Source organism: Pongo abelii, chromosome 3 (assembly GCF_028885655.2).
Source record: "Pongo abelii isolate AG06213 chromosome 3, NHGRI_mPonAbe1-v2.0_pri, whole genome shotgun sequence".
Lineage (NCBI taxonomy): Eukaryota > Metazoa > Chordata > Mammalia > Primates > Hominidae > Pongo > Pongo abelii.
The window spans coordinates 59,166,141-59,190,446 of record NC_071988.2 but is presented as its reverse complement, the minus strand read 5'-3'; the positions used below and the strand labels follow the sequence as shown (position 1 = coordinate 59,190,446).

At 35.7% G+C, this 24,306-nt stretch overlaps 1 long non-coding RNA gene across 1 annotated transcript in view; it reads right to left on the bottom strand.

The window, feature by feature from the left end:
• Positions 1-906: 906 nt before the first annotated feature.
• The window catches only part of LOC129058981 (uncharacterized), a 62,304-nt gene continuing 38,904 nt past the window's right edge, over positions 907-24,306 (bottom strand). The window contains exons 3-4 of the long non-coding RNA XR_008524504.1: positions 2,257-2,400; positions 907-1,197 (exon numbers count right to left, since the gene is read on the bottom strand). This is a non-coding gene — a long non-coding RNA (uncharacterized LOC129058981). The remainder of the gene's footprint in view (positions 1,198-2,256; positions 2,401-24,306) is intronic.

Here is a 24,306-nt window from a genome sequence, read left to right as displayed (position 1 = left end):
GTATATTATTGTTGACTATTGAGACCAAAGGATGGTTGCAAGCTAAGACACATGACCCAGCTACTTTTTAAGAAGGGTCCCAATTTCATACTTCTGTCCCTACATGCCAATTATTGAAAGTTGCAACTTCGGACAATAAATCTAAAATAAAGGCTTAATAGGACTTGGTCACAGCACCACAGCACGGCACAGCTCAACGCCCAAGCTTATCAGCAGGAAGCAGTACAGCTCAAGGTGCATACTAGCAAGCAGGCATCAGCTCCAAGGGCATGCTCACCAGCAGGGAACAGAGCCAGTAGCAAGTCAAAAGGAAGAGAAGACTCCCATTTTCTCCCAGAAAATAAAAAAGCATTTGTTTTCTTCAGCACTGGCAGATGGCAGTACATATTGTGGCTGAGAGCTAAAAATGTTGAGACAAATGGCTCTGGTTTCAAATCTTAGCTTACCATTTACAAACCACATGACCTTCATTTGCCATCCTTGAGACTCCATCTGGTGGTGATCATCTTGATTACTCTGTTTACAGCACCACTTATTTTGTGTTGGCCCAGTGGATCGGTAATTGGTTCAGATGTCAAGGTAGATGATGCTACACCTGCACTAAGAAGAACAAAAAGTTTGTTTCTCACAAAATAGGGCTTTCTGGGGTAATGGGTAATGCAGGTACCAAAGTTGGTCCAGAGCATCTTGTGCTGAGTGAGAGGCGATGGCTTTGGTTTGTATTGTGGTTAATGGATGGACTAGCAGAACTGTTCTCACATGGGGGGCCAGGGTTTTCTTTGTTTGATGTTACCATGGGTGCCATGGAGGGGAGCACCAGACTTTTTTATGTGTGGAAATGGAATAAAAGAGAGGCAGGTCCTGAAAGCTGTCAGAGATCAAACATAAAAAATGGAGTCAAACTGTTCAGTTAAGTTGAGCATTTAACAAAACCTGTTTTATTTTGTTTTTATTTTCTCAGGTTGTACTCCAGTGATTATCTTCTTTCCTTTGCCCTTCTCCAAACTCAAATGACATCTGTTGAAAAACAATAACGTGCTTCTCTCTCAATTTCTCATATTGTTTACAAGAATCAAACCAGTCTTCTGACTCTTACTTACAATTACTTTTTCAGAATTTTTCTTTACTCCTCAATTATAAGCTCCCAGAAGACAGGAAAAGCATTTGTTTTATTCAGCACTGGCAGATGGCAGATGTCTAAAAAAGATCCATTAAATGAGTTATGGATTTATCACCTTTTTTGTAACCATTATGTGAAAAAATTGCTAAGCGAATTTGACACAAAAATGGAATATTGCTCTGTTAAAACTCAGAAAAGCACAACTTGAAAACAAAACAAAAACTCACAAGTTTGCTCTTTATAGCCTAGGTCATCTTTGACAAAGCATGTAACACTTTTTATCTCATTTTCTCAATCTGCAAAATGGAAAAATGGGAAAGTTTCTTTCTTGAAAATATGTGAAATTCTTTTCTGAGATTTTGTGTCTGAAGATAATCTAAATTATAAATTGCTGCTTAAATATTATAAGACTTTGTCAGTTCTTCACCCTTATAAGTCATCTTCTATTGATAAATAATGATGACAGCCTGAAGGCATTAGGCTCAAAGGTTGGATGGGCAATACATTTTAGGAGAGGGATGGAATAATGTCAACTCCCCCTAAAATTGAACTCTGTTCACCTAAATGAGAGGTCCTCTATCCCCTCTTAAATGACGCTTAGGAACCTGGGCTTATGCACATCAACAAACATCACAGAATAATTAGGGAGGGTAGAAATCATTACAATGTCAGCCTTCCTATTACCGAATTGTAAGCCTTCAGTATGGAACTGCCTAAAGCAATTGCAGAATGCAATAGATCCAACTGTATTTCCTTTGGAGCCCACAAAACCATTCAGCTATAGCCTGCAGGTTCCAAGCAAGGCCCTTCCCCCAATTAGGATTTAATCACCTTGGAGAGCAGCTGAGAATTTCAATCATTATTTTTTTTCCCGAGGTCCCATCAGTCTTGTCATTTGAAGTAATTTGATTTTTTTTCCTCTACATGAATACTAAATCTTCTTAGTGGAGAAAAATGATGCGAGGAAATAAAGTGGAAGAAACTAATTTTTATAGGATATTTAAATGGAACTCCTGAAGAATTGTTGTTTTAAACCACTCCATTATACTTCTAATTTAATGCTTTGGGGATGGGAAAATGTCTCTCTGAGGGCCTCAATTCTTATTGCTTATTGCAGCAATTTGAGCCAAGCTTACCACTGAGGTCTAGAGGTGGCACATATTATGGCGAAGAGCCAGGAATTTTGAGACAATTGGCTCTGATTTCAAATCCTAGTCTACCATTTACAAACCACAGGACCTTTATTCATTTGCCGTCCTTGAGACTCAGTCTTCTCATACCTATAAAGGGAAAATAGTAGTACATACTTCAGATAAAGAATGTGAAAATTAAATGGAGTAAATAATCTTAAGTACTTAGAACATTTCTTGGTGCATAATATTATTTTTAAGTAATAGCTACATTCATTTTTATCTCTTATTCTCTGTTGCTTTGACATACTTATTGTAAGTTTCTCATGAACCAAATTAGGTCAATGAATGAAATAAGATGGATTTGTGAAGATGAATATCATTATGGGAGTATCTAGAATTAGTCATCATTCTCATTTTTTTTTAAATCACAGTTTAGTTTTATCTATTGAGGAACATAAGCAAGGAGAGAATCAATGCTTATCTTTGCTTTTATTTTAAATACTTGGAAAATAATTTTAGCTGAGTATTAAATATATTTATTGGCATATAATATTTAGTCATTTATTATCTCAATATATTGAAACACCTCTTACATTTTTAATTTTTTGTTCTTTGATACTTCCGTGGGGAAATAATGTGAGGTGAAGATTTTATAATAATCTATCAAAACTGTATCATTTAACTTTAAGGCTGCAAGTACTCTTACACAATTTTTCATTATTATTTTATGACACTTTGTTCTTACTTTGACTAGAAGTCTAATTACATTGCTTTGAAATTATGTGGTCCTTTATATATATATATTTTTTTTTTACTCGACATTGCTGTCTACTCCAGGGCGGAGACTCCATGACTCATCTTTTATCAGACAAGAACTTAAACAGAATACACAGTAGATGCTTAATTGCTTTTTACTGAATGAGAAAACAGACTCATGAGTGAATGGGAGGTGCCTTAACGTCAGGTCAAATTAGAACTTTATCCTTGTGCTCAGTGGATCCCGGATCCTCATAATACTCAGTGTTATTTTGTCTTCAAGTGACCCATCTCACATGCAATGACACCCATAGGCTCAAAGTAAAGGGATAAAGAAAAATCTACCAAGCAAATGGAAAACAGAGAAAAATCAGGGTTGCTATTCTAATTTCAGACAAAATAGACATTAAAACAACAATGATTTAAAAGGACAAAAAAGGGCATTAGATAATAGTAAAGAGCTCAATTCAACAAGAACATTTAACTCCTAAATATATATGCACCCACACAGGAGCACCCAGATTTATAAAGAAAGTTAAGAGCCTTAGACTCCCATACAATAATAGTGGGAGACTTCAACACTCCACTGACAATATTAGACAGGTCATTGAGGCATAAAACTAACAAAGATATTTAAGACCTGAATTTAACACTTGACAAAATGGACCTAATAACATCTACAGAGCACTTCACCCCAGAACAATAGAATATACATTCTTCTCATTTGCACATGGCACATACTCTAAAATAAACCACACTATCAGATATAAAACAATCTTCAGGAAATTTAAAAAACCCCAAATCTTACCACCTATGCTCTCAGACCACAGCACAACATAAATAGAAATCCATAGTAAGAAATTGCTCAAAACCACATAGTTACATTGAAATTAAACAATCTGCTTCTGAATGACTTTTGGGTAAAGAATAAAATTAAGGCAGAAATCAACAAATTATTTGAAATAATGAGAAAAAAAGATAGAAGATACTAGATTCTGTGGACAGATCTAAGGCAGTGTAAAGAAGAAAATTTACAGCACTAAATGTCCACATCAGAAAGTTTAAAATATCTCAAATAAACAGCATAACATCACAGCTAGAAGAACTAGAGAAGCAAGAGCAAACTAACCCCAAAGTTAGCAGAAGAAACTAAACAATAAAAATAAAAGCAGAACTGCAGGAAATTGTGATGCAAAAAACACACAAAAGATCAATGAATTCATGAGTTGGATTTTTAAAGACATTCATAAGAGAGATAGACTGCTAACTAGACTAATAAAGACAAAAAGAGAGAAGACTCAGATAAACACAATCAGGAATGAGAAAGGGGACACCACTGATACCACAGAAATAGCAACAACAACAACAACAACAAAACCTTCAGAGACTATTACAAAAACTTCTATGCACACAAGCTAGAAAACATAGAAGAAATAGATAAATTACCTGAACACATACAGCCTCCCAAGACTGAACCAGAAGAAACTGAATCCCTGAACAGACCAATAACACGTTCAGAAATTGAATCAGTAGCAAAAAGCCTGCCAAACAAAAAAAGTCCAGAGCCCGATCGACTACAGTGGAATTCTGCCAAATGAATAAAGAAGAGCTGATACCACTCCTACTGAAACTATTCAAAAAAATTGAGGAGGATGTACTCTTCCCTAACTTGTTCTATGAGACTAGCATCATCCTGATACGAAAATCTATCAGAGTCATAACAAAAAAAGAAAAATTTAGGCCAAGAACTTTGATGAACATAGATGCAAAAATTCTCAACAAACTTCTAGCAAGTAAAACCCAGCAGTACATCAAAAAGCTAATCCGCCATGAGCATGTCGGCTTTATCCCTGGGATGCAAGATTGTTTCAACAAATACAAATCAATAAATATGATTCACTACATAAACAAAAACTAAAAACAAAAAGCACATGATCATCTTAATAGATGCAGGAAAGGCTTTTGATAAAATTCAACAGCCCTTCATGTTAAAAACTCTCAACAAACTAGCATTGAAGGGACATCATTCAAAATAATAAGACCTATCTACAAGGAACTCACTGCCAACATCACACTGAATGGGTAAAAGCTGGAAGTATCCCCCTTGAAAACCTGAACAAGACAAGGATGCCCTCTTTCACCACTCCTATTTAACATAGTACTGGAAGTCCTGGCCAGAGCAATCAGGCAAGAGAAAGAAATGAAAGGCATCCAAATAGGGATAAAGGTAGTCAAACTATCCTTGTTTGCTACTGATTCAGTTTCTGTACCTAGAAAAGCCTATAGTCTCTACCCAAAAGCTCCTTGATCTGATAAACAACTTCAGCAAAGTTTCTGGATACAAAATCAACGTACAAAAATCAGCAGCATTCCTATACACCAACAACATCCAAGCTGAGAGCCAAATCTAGAACACAATCTCACAATAGACAAAAATGTAATAAAATATCTATAAATGTAGCTAACCTGGGAGTCAAAGAGCTCTACTATGAGAATTACAAAACACTGTTCAAAGAAATCAGAGATGAAGCAAACAATGAAAAACAGTCCATGCTCATGGATAGGGAAAACTAATATTGCCAAAAAGGTCATAGTGCCCAATGCAATTTATGGATTCAATGCTATTCCTATCAAACTACCAATAACATTCTTTACAGAATTAGAAAAAAAAAACTTTAAACAAAGTTTAAATGGAACCAAAGAAGAGCTGGAATAGCCAAGGACATTCTAAGCAAAAAGAACAAAGCTGGAGACATCATGCTACCAAACTTCAAACTATATTGCAGGGCTATGGTAAACAAAACAGCATAGTACTGGTACAAAAATAGAAACATAGACCAGTGGTACAGAATAGAGACCCCAGAAATAATGCCACACAACTACAACCACCTGATCTTCAAAAAGAAACAAAAGCAAGCAATGGGGAAATAACTCCCTATTCTATAAATAGTGCTGGGATAACTAGCTAGCCACATGCAGAAAATTGAAACTGGACTCCTTTCTTATTATACCACATGCAAAAGTCAACTCAAGATGAATTAAAGACAAATGTAAAAAATGCAAACTATAAAAACCCTGGAAGATAACCTATGAAATACCATTCTAGATATAGGACTGGGCAAAGACTTCATGACAAAGATGCCAAAGCAATTGCAACAAAAACAAAAACTGACAAAAGGTACCTAATGGAACTAAAAGAGCATCCACACAGCAAAAGCAACTATAGACAGAGTAAATAGACAAACTACAGAATGGGAGAAAATATTTGCAATCTATGCATCTGACAAAGGTCTAATATCTAGCATACATAAGGAACTTAAACAAATTCACAAGAAAAAAACAAACGACCCCATTAAAGAGTGGGCAAAGGACATGAACACTTTTCAAAAGAAGGCATACATATGTCCAACAAGCATATGAAAGAGAACTCAGTATCACTGATCATTAGGCAAATGCAAATCAAAACCACAATGAGATACAATCTCACGCCATTCAGAATGGCTATTATAAAAAGTTTAAAAAATAACATAAGCTGTCAAGGTTGTAAAGAAAAGGGAGTACTTACACGCTGTTGGTGGGAATGTAAATTAGTTTAGCCATTGTGGAAAGCTGTTTGGCAATTTCATTTCTGAAAGAACTTAAAACAGGATTACAATTCAACCCAGTAATCCTGTCATTGAGTATATACCCAAAGGAATATAAATTGTCCTTCCATAAAGACACACACATGCATATATTCATCACAGCACTATTCAAAATCATGATGATGTAGAATTAACGTAAATGCCCATCAATGGTAGACTGGATAAAGAAACTGTGGTATGTATATATCACAAAATACTATGTAGTCATAAAAAAGAATGAGATCATTTCCTTTCCAGCAACTTGGATGGAGCTGGAGGCAATCATCTTAAGCAAGCTAACACAGGAACAGAAAACCAAATACTGTATGTTCTTACTTGTGTGTCGGAGCTAAACATCAAGCACACACGGACATGAAGGAAACAACAGACACTGCAGCCTACTTGAGGGTGGAAGGAGGATGAGCGTCAGAAAACTACCTATTGGGTACTACACTTATGACCTGGGTGATAAAATAATCTGTACACTAAACCCAAGTGACACAGAATTTACCTATATAACAAACCTGCATGTGTACCCCTGAATTTAAAATAAAAGCTTAAAAAAAAGTCAGAGAACATTTCAAAAAACTTTCCAACTCTGTGTTCAATCACCTTTTTTTTTTTTTTAAGAGACAGGGTCTTGCTGTCCCTCCAGCTGGAATGGTGTGATGGTAGCTTACATTCCAGCTAAGCCATCTCAGCTTCCCAAGTAGCTGGGACTACAGGTGCATGCCACCATGCCTGGCTAGTTTTCATATTATTATTAGTGTTGTTATTTTTATTTGTAGACATAAGGTCACACTATGTTGCCCAGGCTGGTCTTGAACTGCTGGTCTCAAGTGATCCTACCTCCTCAGCCTCCCAAAATGCTGGGATTACAGGCATGAGTCACTGCGACAGGCTCAATTACCATTTTTATCAATAAATTTTTTCTTCTCTAATTGGAATTGCATGTATAGCAGTTTTTAGCACCTTTTCTTTTAGGACCACAGAACTCATCTCGATAATATAATAGCTCACATGTATTTAAGAATATTCTTTATTTCTCCTATTTTTCAACCAAAAAAAAAAAAAAGAACAGAGTAATATCTCCATTTTTCCGAGCTTTATTTATTTATTTTTTCAGGTGACAAGCTGATAACAACAGTAATAATAACTATTCTGGGTAACATAATAATTAACATGAACTAGGCACTCTTCACAGGCTTCACACGTATCAAATCATTTAACCTTCGTAAGACTCTTAGGAGAGGTATTATTGCTATTTACATTTGACATCTTAGAGAACTGAGACAGAGAACATTTAAATGACTTGCAAAAGGTCACATAAAGAATAGATAGTGAGCCAGGACATAAAACCAGGATGTATGCCCATGTCCATTAGCTTCCAAATTGCTTCCCCCAGAGTGAATATGTCTTTCTCCAGCTTATAACCTCTTTGGGGCTTACAAGCTGTGTGATATTGGTGCTGTCTATGATAATGTCAAGTCACACATGGTGTCCCGAATTTTGTGATAAATAGGTCAAAAGGCTGTTGCTATTGCCCAAAGAAGATTAACCACCATTATAATTGCATTTGTGCCATACAGCCAGAAAACTGGACAAAATTTATGAAATAATTGTTTTGAGACATTAGACTACAGGCAGTGTAGATCTGTGCTCTCAAAGAAAAGGGTAAAAAGTGAACTTAGCCCATGATTGCCTTAGTTCACTGCCTAAAGGCAGTTTTTAGGGTGCCACAGAGAGAGAAGGAGGGAGGGTGACATGTCTCAAACAGAGCCCAGTATTTGCCCTGAGATGAGAACATAGAAATTAGAGTATCAGGACAGCAAGGTGGCTAGAATATAGGACATAGTACAGGAGAAGACAGAGAAAGAGAGCTGGAGATCTGCAGAGAGGTGAATCTGTAATAGTTTGTATATTCATGGGTTGAAACTACACAAAGCCATGGAAAGAACCATTAGAAAGTAGTAGCAAACCAGTTTCCAGCACTTACTCTGGTATATGAACAGTTGTGTTCCCAGCAAAGAAATAGTTGCTATTCCATCACTAGGAGGTTGGGGAGGTGATTCAGGAAGGCATTTCATGACTTGGTAGGTAGGGGTTCCTATCTCAAAAAAACAGAATGTTTTGTTGTCATTATCATTGTTCACTACCTCACCTGTACCTAAATAGAAGCATTAAAATTGATTGACCAAAAGGCGTCTTTGATGTCTCCGCATTGGGAAAAGAAGGTCCATATGTTGCCTAACGAGCAGGGATTCAAACTCTGAACTTTTTAGTTGCTGCATTCCTAGGGACTAGTCACTGGCCCCTGGGTTAATGAACACAGCTTGATAGACTATAAGAAAAACAGATCAGTGAATACGTTATTGGAAACCTATCCTTGACTATTGCAAACATACAATGCACTTCCAATTATAATCAAAATTTTTATTTTATTATTATAATTTGTTTAAGAAAAGGAGTTTGGGATTTTAATTTTTATTTAGTAGTCAAATAGAGAGCTGGCTCACATGGTTTTGGATGGTTGGTGCTATGGTCTAAATGTCTCACCCAGAATTTATGTGCTGGAAACCTAATCCTTATGCAACACTGTTGAGAGGTAGGGCCTAATGGGAGGTATTTGGTTCATGAGGATTCCTCCTTCAAGATTAATGGGTGCAGCACACCAACATGGCACATGTATACATATGTAACAAACCTGCACATTGTGCACATGTACCCTAAAACTTAAAGTATAATAATAATAAAATGTAAAAAAAGATTAATGCCCTTAAGGGCTTGAGGGAATGGGTTTACTCTCTTGTGCTTTGGCCTTCCACTTTTCTGCCATATGAGGACAGAGTTCCTCTTTTTGCCCTTCTGTCTTCTGCCATGTGATGACGCAGTCAAAACGCCCTTGCCAGTTGCCAGTGCCTTGATCTTGGAATTGCTGGCCTTCACAACTATGACAAAATAAATTTCTGTTCATTATAAATTACCCAGTCTGTGGTATTCTGTTTTAGCAGCCCAAAATGAACTAAGACAGTTGAGGGTACATTTAACATTCGAGTTAAGGACTTGATCTCATAGGATCCCTGAATTCCCAAGTAATGGGAGAAGACTTAACAGATTTCCTTTAATTTCTTTTGAGCCCACTTTGCAGGTAAAATAACCACTGGAGTTAAATAATTTCTTAATTATTTCTCCATGTGCTTTGGAATGTTTATATCAGAAATTGAGAAGAATAAGACTCCAATCATGAGTAGAATGACAAAACAGAATTTGAAAGTGAAAATAACTGGTGTATTTCACTACTAGAAAATAGACACATTGAGGAGTACTTAATAAATATGTTCTGCTTACATCACATTTGCACAAATATTTTTTGTTTCAGTTATAAAAGTCTTATTTTTAGCCTCTTAGTGATGAAGCAGACAGTGGTAAGGAGGCAGCTAGACATAATTTACAGATGCTTTCTTACTCATATATCTTTGTATATATGAGTAAGATATATAAGTATATATATGTACTTATATATCTATATATATATATATATACTTATATATCTTTGAATCCAGTATTTCTTGATATCTCTAACAATTAGTAGGAAGCAATATGTAGGTATTGGTTAAAGAAAAATAACCTTTTGATTTAGATTCCCAAATTTTAGAGTATATACAACTGATTCAGTGCAAATATTGGAAATATTCACTTTATGATCAGTATCTCAAAGGGACTAATGATCAACGTCAGAGTTGTGACTCATGAAAAGATGAGATAACCTTCTGTTTGGGGATGTATCGCTAGCTAGGTAACGTTAGTAATGACACTTTTACCAACTGTAGAAGTTTTTTTTTTATTACTTCATAACAAATAATCATAAGCTTAGTAGCATTAAACAGCACAAATTTATTACTTAACAGATTCTGAGGGTCAGGAATCTAGTCATAGAGTAGCTGAGACCTCTGCTCAGGGCATTAGACAGCTGCAATCAAGATGTGCATCTCCTATTTGGGGATAAGGAATAATCCACTTCCAAGCTCTCCAAGGCTATCGGCAGAATTCAGTTTCATGTGATTATAAACCAAGTGCCTTGGTTTCTTGCTATCTGTCTACTGGAGGCTGCACTCAGTTCCTGGAAGCTGCTCACAATTCACAGAGGCCACCCACATTTTCTTGTCACATGACTTTTCCAACATGTTCACTTAGTTCATCAAGCCAGCAAAGAGTTTCTTGAGACAGTCTGTTAGCAGTACAGAATTTTATATGCCATAATATAATAACAGAAGTGGCATCTCATTACATTTTCCATATTGTATTGTCTAGGAGTAGGTAATGATACCCCACTCTCATGCCAAGAGAGTGAATTACACAAAGGTGTGTACACAAGGAGGCCGGGATCATGGGCGGCCGCTCTAGACTGTCGTCCACATCAGCTAATGTAATATAATAGTCACAGCCAGACAAGAGTTCTGTGACATAAATGCATCTCCTTTGGGATTTTTACTGTCATATAATTTTCTTCAATCTTGTTAATAAATACAAATGCTGAAACTATTTTGATTAATAGCATTAAAGTCAGAAAATCCAGAAAAACTGAAATGAGCTCTGCAATTAAGATGTTTTACATTTGGGTTGTACTTTACACTTTTTAGAGTATTCATATATATATATTTCATCTTCTATAAGTATTCTGAATGATATCCAGGGCAAGTAGTGTTACACATTTATTACAGGAGAGAAAAATAAATGGTTTCACAATGGACCCAGACCTACAATATGGTCCTGCCAGTCCTTGAAGTTTTCTCTGGGTGAATTTCACTAACTGAAAATATGAGTGACATCCTCTTCTCTTCTGTTATTACCCAGCAGTTACTGAAGCTGGGTAATTGCTTACAAGTACAAGAAAAATTGAGAGTTTCACATGAATATAGACTTATTTAGTGGAAATTTACTCCATTAAACTTTATTTTGAAATAAAATTTGAAAAATGTTAATAGTAATAATAAAAAGTAATTATATTAAGTAAGTAGTAATAATAAATAATATGACCTGTGATTTCTCCAGTTAAGGCTTAGTTTTCTTTTTTAAACAAAGCAACTATGGCATTTAGATGATTAAACTATCCTTCTGCAATTGTGATAAGGCACTATATATTCTAATTTATAATTTATATATTTTTCCATCATAAAAATAAAACTTTTGTGGCTGCAGTAACCAAAACAGCATGGTACTTGTACAAATGTAGATACACAGACCAGAATAGAAGAGAGACCCCTGAAATAAAGCTATACATACATAACCACCCATTCTTTGACAAAGTCAACAAAAATAAATAATGGGAAAAGACAGCCTATTTACTTTTTAATAAGTGATACTGGGAAAACTGGCTAACTATATGCAAAAGAATGAAACTGCACCCCTACTGATATGATTTGTATGTTTGTCCTATTCAAATATCATGTGGAAATGTAATTCCAAATATTGGAGGTGGGGTCTGGTGGGATGGGACTGAATCATGGCAGTTGATCATTCATGAATGGTTTAGCATCATCCCCTTAGTGATAAGTGAGTTCTGATTCAGTTAGTTAACGTGACATCTGGTTGTTTAAAATAATCTGGGATCTTCCTCTTCTCTCTCTCTTGCTTGCTCTTGCCATGTGACATATGTGCTCCCACTTTGCCTTCTGCTATGAGTAAAAGCTCCTTAAGCCCTCACCAAAGCTTAGCAGATGCCAATGCCATGCTTCCTGTACAGCCTGCAGAATGGTGAGTCAATTAAATTTCTCTTCTTTATAAATTACCCATATATATTATAGACAGTTCTCAAAAGAAGACATAAAAGTGGCCAAAAAACATATGAAAAATGCTCAACATCACTAATCATCAGAGATACAAATAAAAATCTCACTGGACAGAATGGCTATTATTAAAAAGTCAAAAAATAACAGATGTTGGCAAGATTGCGCAGAAAAGGGAATACTTATACAATACTGGTGAAATTGCAAATTAGTACAGCCCCTGTGGAAAGCAATTTGGAGATTTCTCAAAAAATTAAAAATTGAATTTGACCCAGCAATCTCATTATGGGTATATACTCAAAGAAAAATAAATCATTCAGCTAAAAAGATATCTGTCCTCCTATGTTTATCACCACACTATTCACAATAGCAAAAACATGGAATCAACTAAGGTGCCCATTGACAGTGGATTGAATTTTTTTAAATGTGATACATAGATACAATGGAATATTATGCAGCCATGAAAAAGAATGAAATCATATCCTTTGCATAAACATGGATGCACTGAAAGCCATTATCCTAAGCAAATTAATGGAGAAACAGAAAACCAAATACCACATGTTCTCACTTACAAATGGGATCTAAACATTGGGTACACATAGACACAAAGATGGGAACAATAAGCACTGGGGATTTCAAAAGAGAAGAAGGGAGGGGAAAAGGGTCAAAAAACTACCTATCAAGTACTATGTTCACTACTTGAAAGACAGAATCATTAGAAAACCAAACCTTAGCATCATGCAATATACCCATATAACAAACCTGCACATGTACCCCCGAATCTAAAATTTTAAAATTAATAATTTAAAAACTTTTACTATTGTTAAATAAAATTCTGTCAAAACAAAAAAATCTATTCTATGTCACAATTTCCAATTTAATGAAACTTGGGATGTAACTTTTTTTCTTCTTTTCCCCTATGATTTCCTCCAGGCACTAGAGACTACAATTTGCATTCCTCTTGTCTTTACTGAAGGACTACAGGGTGCATACTGTCCAATTTGAAAACATTTAAGAATACCATATGTATTAATAATATATAACTAAGAAATAATATTTTTCTTACCATTGTCTCCACTGTTTTTACCATTAAGTTCAATGGGTTAAATCTAATTTCTCAATCATGCTGAACATCCATATGTATTTGGCATATTAATTTTCAGATATACAAAATATCAATAATAAAACAAATATGCTTCAGAAATTTGCAAAGGATTAAGTATTGAAAGCATCAAAGAGGTAGCAATTTTGGTTCTAAAGTTCTTGCACTTTTCACTGTGGCTCAGCTTCCATAAACACCATAATGCTTCCTTGCGTCTCTACGGGGTACCGTTCAATGAATGGTTCATTTATCAGCTTGTTTCAGAATAGAGAAAATATTGCCACGTATAGTACCAAAAAAATTTATTGTGTCTTACAAATTGTGAGCACTTTTATAAAATAATATGAGACAGTGTATAATGAGTGCATGACTTATTCTTAAAATAGTGAACTGAGACTCAAAATGTCAACTTATGTGAATGACAATTGTTTGGATGTGGAGTAAAATGTACTCTCTACTTTAGTTTCACTTGGTTGCTCTGTACTAGAAAGTGCTAAAGGAATCCAGCAGTGATTAAGAAGGCTGTCAGATGGAATGTCTTTAGAGGGAGCCTAAACTATTATTTAGGTTGAAACAATGGTATTAAAATCACAGCCATTAGGGACAAAGCAAAGAAAGAGTGAACTGCAAAATGTGCAAATCTGTATAAGGGATATGAACGGAAAGATGTTTTCCTGGCTACTAATATCTCAATTCTAAGACTCTATAATTGATATACACTGGAAAAGTGATGATGAGACATTTTCTAATAATGACATAATTCCCATCCATCACGGCTGGCCATCCATCAAAGCTTTGTGATGCTTTGATTGATGAAATGAGAAGAAAGCAAGCATTCCCTGTTTTAGCTAAAGGACAGATTCATTTTAAAAATTGCACTCTGCTTTCAAGATTAAAATTAATATCTCTTAATCAAGTGGATGTTATCAAATAAATGGCTAGCTAGTAACAGATCCTAGGTCTTGTGATAGTAATTAATACTACCATGAAAACAGGCACACATAAGCACTACCATTAGATTGCAAGAGTCAGCCCTTCCTATTGAAGCCCTCTTAACTTATGGGCTTCAGTGCATTCATGCCAGAGGTGCCTTGGATGCCTGACTGTGGGTCACTGTTGGGCAAAGAAGACATCCACAATCATGAGAGCCAGAGTAGCATGTGCAGAAAAATATCTTGAATAAAATTAGTGCCAGGAGCTCAGGTGGGGAGATAAGTGGATTAGAAGAAGCAAGCAAATCCAAGGCAAGGTTATTTGGGCTGATTCTGAAAATGGCAGTGTGCAGTAGGACAGGGACGATACCCATGTGTATGGAAGTTCTACTTAAAGTAAGTAGGATGAAATGAATCGTGTGTGGATGTTTACCGACTCAATATTGTGACTTGGAGGAGAAAAACAAACGTATATTCCCGAGAAAGGCCAAAATCCATGAGAGAAATGTGCATATTGTCCAATTTGAAAACGTTTAAGAATATTGTATGTATTAAGAATATATAACCATATGTATTAAGAATATATACTATATGTATTAAGAATATATATAAAGAGAAGGTGAAATAGTTTCTGGTGAAGTATATTTATTCTTTTCAAACAATTTTAGAGTAAGTGAACACTGAAACTGGAATTGATATGTAAACATTGTGATTTATAGAATCACACAGACATTTTTCTACTTATTTTATTTAGAATTAGATTATATTAGTGGACACAAAATGAGAACTATATTTTAAAATAACAAATGATATTTAAATAGGCTGTTAAAATACATGATTGAGTCACCAAAATCAAATAAACATAATAGTCCAAAATAAAAAGACAGAACAAAATGCTAGGAAATATTTATTTTAATTACATGATCCTTTGTCAAAATTGAGAGTATAAAGGGTCAGATTACTGAAGAGTGAGGGATATTTTCTTTGGGAAGGCTGTTCTACATACCCCACGTTTTAATCCAAGTGTACAGGGAGAGTTTGATGTGTCCTCTGCATTGGAGGAGCGGGAGTGCAGAATACCATGGGTTTGTATCTGTATCCACCACTACATAAATGACCAGAGATGTGGGGAGATGTGGGGAGGGCCTGCATTCTCTGAGCATATAAAGGCTGAAGAAGAGTGAGTATGTCATTTGAAACTGATGTAGGCAAGAGTAAGATCGAACTTCAGTAAAATTATCTCAAGTCCTGACCAAGCGGGTTACTTGGAAGAGCAAACGCAGCACAAACATGTTGAATTCGTATTGCCATTCTGATGGGTTGAGGAAGATAAATCAATGAGGTAAGTGAATGGCCCAAATCAAGAATACTACAAGTGAGGGGTCCTTAAAAATTGGGGTAGGACCAGTAGGCTCAGGAAGGAGAATTGCTTGAACCTGAGAGGCGGAGATTGCAGTGAGCTGAGATCGTACCACTGCACTCCAGCCTGGGCAACAAGAGTGAAACTCCGTCTCAAAAAAAAAAAAAAAAAAAGAATATATATATATATATATATACCTATATATGTACAATCAACAAATATGCCTACACAAATTGAAGCTAGTTTTAAAAAGTATCAAGGTCCAGAAAGTATAGAACCAGCTATGACAGTAACAATCAAATACAAATGTCCTTTCCTCTACTTAACTTTTCTCCCTCCCTATGCTCCATCTTGATTCAGAAACTATGGTTGGTGATACAGTGGAGGAACAGAGAGAGAAGAAAAAAGCTGAATAGACCTTCTTCTTTTGTTCATTTATTTTTCCATCTGTAGACCCTAGCTGGGAGCAGCATAGCTGTAACTTTGAATGAAAGTAGAAGCTTGGATTATTACATTAGTCTGGACATTCTAAATAATGAATCAAATCCATGCATTTGCTGCTTTAAAGACACTTTGTGTTATCTGAGTTTTGAACACTAAGCTTTTACTCAGGGTAGAAAAATCTAGCTTCCCTGAATAAAGGTAAAAAGAACAGGCAAGAAGAAAATGCATTTGCTTTGGGATTGGATTCCACTAGCATGGCTTGTTCAATATACTGATTGTGTTATATGCGGATCCATTCAGAATTTTTGTAGCAACCTCTATACATTACCAAAAATGCATGCTGGATTTCCTAAAAAATTCTTATACAAAAAATGGAGCCAGGATGTCCAATGAAATTTAAATGAAGATCAGATTTTTACTTATTATAGACGTTCTAACATTCTGAGTCACGCTGTGTTTGGCAATTTAAAGTACCATGGCTGTTATCTAAGAGCCACCACATAAGCCCTAGCAGTGCCCAACTTTTCATTCAATATCAGCAAAGAACTTACTTGAGTGGATGAAATTCACAAAGACATTTGGAGAAAAAATGAAGTCTCTTCATGACTGTACACGTGTCATGGTATAAGAGGAAAATAACACACCAAGCAAGCAACCAACCAACAAAACAAACTCACCTCCTCAGAAGCTGAGTTTATATTCACCAAGTGATTTAGGCTCTGGAAGGTTATGTTCTTCCTTTCTACAAAAACTTGAATAAGCTTCTGGATGCTAAATTATGGTTATTTGATTAAAAAAATGAATACTGGTCAAAATCAAAATTACATAGAGAAATATCTTTTTCGTGCTTGGGGTTTTTCTTTATCTGTACCTCCAGGTAGCAAGTCTATACTCAGCTCAATGCTATTTAAAATTTTGGGGGGGAAATCATGGACCCCTTTTAAAGTCTGAGGAAAGCCTTTTCTTTTTTGCTTTTGCTCAAAAACATGCATATATGCACTTAAGGCGCATCTGTTGCTTTTGGTGGCCCATGTCACTCCCTCTTCATTACAGTAGATTTCCCCTCTCTTCTGTCGCGGAACACATTGAAGGTGCATTTGGAGCACATTAGGGTGCATTTGGAGCTGACCTCACCCTCCAAATGGAAAGCACTAGATATGTTACCCAGGCCTGACCCTTTAGGTATGGACCTCCCTTACTGTGGTGGTTCATTCAGGTATGGACACATGAACTAAGCTAGACCAGATACAGCTCTCCACATAACTCTTTCTGAAACTGTGGGGAGAGTGCCTTCTTTCCCTGAGGCTCTAAGGTGGTGGAGTGTGAGACTTGGGCAGAGGGAAGACATCATTTCTGGCATGTTTCAAGGGTCTGTCTTGATGGCAGAGAGCAGATAAAGCCCCAATATCCTTTAAGCTTCTGGAACAAGAACTTCTTGAAGCCAACTATACCCCTTGATTTTTGGGTAATATGAACTGAAAAATTCCCTTTCTCATTTAAATTAGTTCGCATTAGGTTTCTATTTGCTGTAGCATATGCCTAAATTGCTAACGTTTTATTACAATTTTATGAGTTCCTGAATCCAAGAAATTCATTAACCTCTCAACCCAAGTTAAGAAAACCTCTCTTTGTGTGTCTTCTTGAAATAGACTCCTGAGAGTTAATGAGGGAAAAAGAAAACATTACCAAAGGAGAGAAAAAAAAAAAAGGCATGCATATCTCCTAATTCTTGAGTTTTTCCCAACTCCCTATTTCTTGTTTACCTCCATTACCTCTGGGAAAGAAGATACATGTCTCTTTTGAACAATAAAAAGCCAATAATATGTTAATGTTTATGGGAGGAGGGATATGATGGTTAATATACACGCAATCATTGAATTTGTTATAATTACAGGCCATTGTTCACTAGAATGTCAATTTATTTATATATCTGAAAGCATTTAGTACATAATAGGTGATCACAAATAATTATAACATGTGAATAAATTATCAGTTAAGGGTGGACAAAATTTTTAGGTAACTATGACTAGTCGCGAATACCATGTGTGTTTTTACAAATTTGATCCTGGTTCATTATTCTTAAAATGCCATGACATGTTTATCTTCATGAGAATATGAAGTATTTTTCCTTGAAAAGTAAAGTTGTTATAAGAGAGGATAGCTTTGTGTGTATGTGTGTGTATGTATTGTATAGTGTGTGTATCTGTGTTTCTGTTTCTATTTGTATGTTTACATTTATGAAGTAAAAGAAGAAAGTGATAAAGGGGGATTTTTTTTTTTGTTTTAAAGAGAGAACTACATCAATGGATGGAAGAGAAAAAAATCTCATTTCTCCCTTAGTTGCAAAGAAATGTCACACCCTGGGAAACAGCTGGTAAACAATGGCATAATGAAGATAAGTTACATTCACACTATGATCACTATCTCAGCTGAAGATTTTTAAATATCTTCTCTATAATTTAGAAATGACTTCTGTTTTCCATGTTTGAATTGTTGAGTTATGGTAAGATTTCCATTGAACACTTTTCCTTCCTTCTTGACTATTATGCTCCATATATTGTCTAATTCAAAGAACCATCATCTCTTTGCAGAGCTACTGCAATGGCCTCCTAAATTGGTCTTTCTGCTTCCACCCTTGCTTTCCAGTCTATTTTCCACTGATTAGGCAGAGTGGTCCTGTTAAAATGTAAATGAGACTGTCATACTTGTGCCCTATCTCTGAGAAAATTCAAACCTTTTTATTTCTCATAGGCAAATTCTCTGACTTTATCTTCTGATCTCCCCTAGGCTAAGAACAGTGGTCTCTTTTAAATTATGTTCTGCTTAGAACACTCTTCCTCCTAGATACCAGATGATTCATGTTCTAACTTCCTTCAGGTCTCTGCTAAAACATCATTTTGTCAGAGATACCACTCTGATCACTTTATATATAACAGTTACTTCCCACCATTATCATTTGTTATTCTTTTATCTTATTTTTTCTAAATCTGACATTATTTATTTATTTGTTTGTTTATTGTCTATCTGCCCTTTATTGAAAATAAGCTCCAGGACGACAAGGGTTTTTTTGTTAACAGCTGTATTTCTAGTTCTTGGAAGAGTGTGGAACCATAATGAAAATCTGTTGAATTTATAAATTTTCTTAATGAAGAAGTAACATGCACAGACTTCATAGTATGAATGCTGAGACAACCACAGGCAGATTAAAATAGTAATACCTAACTATTATTAATGCACCTGAGACAGAGTTCAAGGGATATGCAGGATATTAAAAGATAGAACCAAGGCCAGAGACACTGTCTTAGAAATTATTTCTTTTTTTGTTTTTCTTGCACCTTGTAAGAGAGAATCAGCTCTATATACTTCTAAAACATAAATCAGTAAAGTTTCTGACACCTAACAAAAGGGTAGAGAGGCAAGATGCCTTATTTATAAGAAGTCATGCTCAGAGAATAAAAATCCATGTGGCAGAGACCGTGAATCTATTGTAAGAAAGCTTGGAGGAGCTATCACAACAGTCACAATCCAATCTTCAACTTCTAGAATGTCATGAGGCATAATGCATTGCTAAAGAGCTGCCAGCTCCTTCCCCAGAGGAGACACCATCTCTTTGACAAGTGAAGTAAATTTTCTCTGCTAATCTGTGAAGATTCTCCAGCCCTTGAGTTCTTGAGAGTATGAATGCAAGATACTGTGGGTGTGAAAAGTTAAAATAAAAAAGAGTTATTCACGTCATTCACAAGTATTTGTTTTTGGGAAAGACCTGACTTCTTTTCTGAAGTGGTATATTAAAGTTTCAAATTAAATACTTACAGTAAGAAATATGTTATTTTGTATGAGTAGTTGTAGATTACCTTACCTCACAATTACTTTATTATCATTCATTCAGAACGTTCAGTATGATTCTTTATAGCCTATACTTGAATACAAAACGTGTTGAAGTGCCTGTCACTCTAGGGTTCCCTCTGGCTATACCCACCCTCACCATTGCTTCATAGGGCCCAATTTACAGAGGAATATGGTAGCATATGGAGTCCAATTTCCTTCGATTTTTGTCTTCACCTTTTATTTTTAAGCTCAATGAAATAGAAATAAAAACTATCTTTCAATTAAAAAGTTCAATTGAAAAAATATATTTTTGGTTTTTTTTGTTTGTTTGTTTTTGAGAAAGAGTCTCTCTCTGTCACCCATGCTGGAGTATAGTGGCGTGATCATGGCTCACTACAGCCTTGACCTTCCTGGGCTCAGGTAGTCCTATTCTCTCAGCTTCCTGAATAGCTGGAACTCCAGGTGTGCGCCACCATGCCCCGCTAATTTTTCTATTATTTGTAGAGACAGGGTTTTGCCGTGTTGCCCAGGTAGGTCTTGAACTCCTGACCTCAAGCAATCCTCTCACCTCAGCCTCCCAAAGTGCTGGGATTACAGTTGTGAGTCACGGTGCCTGGCTAGGAAGTAATTTTATTTAAAGGAAATTTAGCAAGATGAAAGGGGACAATAGAGAGAAAAAGAAAAGAGCTCAAGCATTGGAATTGGGAGAAGATTTCTAATGGATAGGGGGGATAGAATGAGATAAAGAGAAAAGAAATGGGAGAGATTAAAAAGTACAGGAGAAATGTGTAGGTGAGGAAGAAGGGATGTTTGCCATTGACCTTGCCGAGGAGCACTTGCCTGGGAAGACTTCTTCCCTTCCAGGCTCTGTCTTTTTTTTCTCTAAACACCCAGAGCTTCCTCTGTCTCCACAGGGCCCACCACCCAAGAACTGTATCAATGCAGTTTTGTTTTAGAAGGTGGAACACCATGAGAAGAATCAAAATAAGAAAAATATGACAGAATATTTTCTCATTATTTAGGAAGTTGTTTGAAGTAATACCTGATGTTGTTTTCTACTTGTGGATTATGAAGTTATGACTGGCACTTTTAACCTGAATTATTTTTATCTTAAAGCAGTTCCCTTATCTCTCCTTTGTGTTATTAACTCACATTGTTGAGGCATGTAGCTCTGTAATTCACCAATGCCTTTTTTTTTTTTTTTTTTTTTTTGCTTTGAATGGCACCTGTGAGGAACCTGCCAACCTAAACTTCTGGCCTCCTTGTGCTGTCGTTTCATTGCAATGAGCATCAGTAGAACTGGTGAGGGGATGCTAGATAATTTCCTGCTCGGGGTTAGCCCAGTATGACTACTTTATATTTTTCTAGGACCTAATCATAAGGAAGAGATATAATGTTGACAAGACATGACAAGGTTTCTGTGATGACAAAGTTTAAAATCTCGCAGATGAGACAGACAGACAAGAAACTGTTAAAGAGAAATGAAAAATATGTGTGTGTAAAAGACTAGAGGTCCTGAATGGTGATATTTAAAGAGAGATCTGAGAGTTATTAAGAGTTCACAAGTGAAGGACAGAGTGGGAGGAACATTCTAGGCAAAGGCAGGCAAAACGCTGTGATGGGAAAAATTATAACGTATTAAGGAATGAAGAAAAAGTTGCTGGAGCAACAAGTAGGAGAGGGAGATGGCATCTAATTCAGATGGGAGATGTGGGTAGAGGCCAGAATACTGAGGTCTTAGAGGGCATGGAAAAGATTTTGGATATTACCCTAATTGCAGTGGAAATTCACTGATGTTATTCAGTAGATGGCTGGCATGACCAATTTAAATATTTTAGAAGTTTCTCTTGTTTCTCTTTAGAGAGTATATCAGTGGAATTCAAAAAATAAATGTGGAAACCTAGTTAAAGGGTGATTGCAGATAACAGTCAATGGTAGCTTGAGCTGGTAGGTTCAAGTTGGTTTGGAGAGAAGTTGATAACTTCAATGGATGTTATAGAGTGACTTAAATACTGAGTAATTTAAATATCATTGGAAGAAAGGGGGGATCAGTGGCATAGCTGAATTATCTGAATTCAAAATTGAGATTTATTGCCTGATGATTCTCATAATATTTATGGGAAGAAAAGATAGACTGCTTGAAATAGATGCTATAGTTTGGAATCAAGGTGTACTATGTTCATCTTCTCCAAACCTCATGTTGCAATTTGATCCCCAGTGTTGGAGGTGGGGCTTAATGGGAGGTCTTTGGGTCATGGGGGCAGATCCTTCATGAATTGATTAATGCCCTCCCTTGGAGGTAAATTCTCACTCTATTAGCTCCTAAGAGGTGGTTGTTTACAAGAGCCTGTACCTCCCACCTCTCTTGCTTTTCCTCTTACTCTGTGGTCTCTGGACATGCTGGCTCCCTTTCACTTTCCACCGTGAGTGGAAGAAGACTGGCCCTCTCCAAATGCAGATGCCCAACCTTAAACTTTCCAGCCATCAGAACTGTGAACCAAATCATCCAGCCTGAGTTATTTCTTTATAGCAGCACAAAACAGATGAAGACATTAAGTGTATCTCAGAAAATTAGAGAGGTATGGTGACTGTCTATATAAGGGTCCCAGGAGGTTACACTATTATAAAGAGAGTTTTCATACCAACTTCTTACTCTGCCATAATATTTATGTTTATATATTATGTTTAAATATTATGTTTATAGCTCTAAACATAATACCAATTGTTTACTACTGGTCTAATAATTGTTAGCAGCTTCACTTATACCATCTTGATTGTTCTTCCAATACAAGTATTAAAATTTTTTCAGCATCAGCTCTTCTTTCTAATATCAAATGACTTAAAGTTATTAAGTAATTGCCCTTTTCTTAAAAAGAGGAACAGAAGGTGAACTATTTACATGTCTGGCATTTTTGTAAATACATATAACATATCAGTCTAGACTTTGTTCTAATGCCTGCACATAGCAATAAAGCAGTCCACAAAGAGAATTTTTGTAAAAAAGGTTGACATTTTCTTCTATCGTGATGATAACATTTTAAAGCCATTTAGTAGAGACTGCTTAGTGGGAATTAAAATCATGTATTAAATAATTTTAAAAAGTTATGGGCATTACTAAAATGAAATAAGATATTGTAACTTAAAATTCAGCAAATTAAAAACTGCCACTTTTAGTGAGTTATTTAATCTCATTAATGTATGGTAGTTAAATTCCATATTTCAAAAATATCCTTTTTTAGAAAACTTTTTAAGTTAACAACAAAGAAATGATTGGCAACTTATTTATGACAAATAAAATGTTTTCTTCATAATTTACCTTCCAACATTCTAAACTAATTACATCATTCAGATTAAGCACTTTTGGATTGGCTCTATTTAAAATCCCATTGTATTAATGCTTCACTATTAAAAAGTTCCACTATTGCTAGATGACGAGTTGGTGGGTGCAGCGCACCAGCATGGCACATGTATACATATGTAACTTACCTGCACATTGCGCACATGTACCATAAAACCTAAAGTATAATAATAATAATAATAATAATAATAAAAGAAAAAAAAAAAAGAAAAAAAAAGAGCAACTTACAGTAAACAATTAAAAAAAAAAAAAAAAGTTCCACTATTAGTTCAAGTACAGTGGAGAGGTTTTTATGTCATTTTCTTACCTGGTGTTTCCTTAAAGTGTCCTTGAATATTTTTAAAATTCTACTTTTACCCCAAATCTGCAATATCAATACAGGGCATCCTTCATAAAATAGACACATAATTAATGGGAGCAAATAATAAAGAGAAATATATTCATTTGTTCACACAGCTTTGTTTTCACTCACTTTACATCCTCACACAGACTCATCCCCTCACTCAATATTTCATTTGACAAACATTGAATAAGCACACCATGTGGGTTTTAACATAGAGATAAACACACAGAAGTTGCCCATAAGAAAAAGAATGCAACACAGACATCTGTAGAGGGAACTGTGGGAGATAGAGAATTTCTCTCTTTTTTTAAAAAGATAGGAGTTTTGCTATATTACCCAGGCTGGTCTCAAACTCCTGGCCTCAAGTTATCCTCCTGCCTGAGCCCCCAGAGTAGCTGTGAAAGATTTATAATAAAGAGAAATGTATTTGGCTCATGGTTCTAGAGGCTGGGAAGTTCAAGAACATGATGCTGGCATCCTCGTGCGGCATCAATTCATGGCAGAAAGCAGGAAGGCAAGAG